We start from the raw sequence: 1,361 nt of genomic DNA, 5'->3' as shown, positions 1-1,361 counted from the left end.
TATCATAGGGCTTATCTGTGTTAGTGTCAGACCAGTCTGTTAGAGAAACAACTGAATATCGTTTATGATATTTGAGACAATTAGAATTTGGAACATTGATTATATTTATTATTGAGGAATTATTTTTATTTTTAGCTGTGATAGTGGTTTTGTTGTGTTTAAAGTAATTCCTACCTTTTAGAGGTGCATACAGACATTTACCGATGAAATGGTACATCATCTGGGATTTGTGTCATGATCCTATGGGAACGAGGGAGTCGGTTATTTGTGGTTACATCAGGACTTCAGGACTGGTCTAGGTTGAGAGTGGTATGGGCACATGGGTTCTAACTTTTTTTTTTGAGATAGGGTCCCTCCTGGGCTCACATGATCCTCCCACCTCAGCCTCCTGAGTAGCTGGGACACAGGTGTGTGCCACCACACCTGGCTAATTTTTTAATGTGTTTTTTTTTTTTTTTTGAGATGGAGTCTTGCTCTCCATTACCCAGGCTAGAGTGCAGTGGCGCGATCTCGGCTCACAGCAAGCTCCAGCTCCCGGGTTCACGCCATTCTCCTGCCTCAGCCTCCCCAGCAGTTGGGACTACAGGCGCATGCTGCCACGCTCGGTTAATTTTTTTGTATTTTTAGTAGAGACGGGGTTTCACCGTGTTAGCCAGGATGGTCTCGATCTCCTGACCTCGTGATCCGCCCACCTCAGCCTCCCAAAGTGCTGGGATTACAGGCGCTGGCCACCACACCCGTTAATTTTTTTGTATTTTTAGTAGAGACGGGGTTTCACCGTGTTAGCCAGGATGGTCTCGATCTCCTGACCTCGTGATCCGCCCACCTCGGCCTCCCAAAGTGCTGGGATTACAGGCGTGAGCCACCGCGCCCGGCCTGTTTTTGTTTTTAAATAGAGACAGGGTTTTGCCATTTTGCCATGTTGCCCAAGCTGGTCTTGAACTCCTGGACTCAATCAGTCCTTCTGTCTGCACCTCCCAGAGTTCTGGGATTACAAGTGTGAGCCACTCCTCCGAGCCCTGGTTCTAACTATTCTCTCCACATTTATGTGTGTTTAGAATTCCTTATCACACAAAGCAAGTCATGAAGGAAAGATCTAGGTGCATCTAGTAGGGAGGTTATACCTGACAGGGCTTTGGGAAAGACTTCCTGATGGGATAGACACTAGAGCAGGGAGCAGAAAGCAGAATGAGGGTTGGGTGTTGGCTCCATGAGGGTAGGGGTGAGTATCAGATGAAGGGCAGAGCCTGTGCAGAACTTCCGTGATAGAGCGGGAATAAGCTGGTATGGCTGGAGCAGAGGGTGTCGGGCACGTTCTTTTAGGTCCTATTAAGAGCAGTGTGAGGTTTTTTTTTTTTTTT

The sequence above is a fragment of the Colobus angolensis genome, unplaced genomic scaffold, assembly GCF_000951035.1.
Source record: "Colobus angolensis palliatus isolate OR3802 unplaced genomic scaffold, Cang.pa_1.0 Scaffold157, whole genome shotgun sequence".
NCBI lineage: Eukaryota > Metazoa > Chordata > Mammalia > Primates > Cercopithecidae > Colobus > Colobus angolensis.
This window is presented reverse-complemented; position numbering follows the sequence as displayed.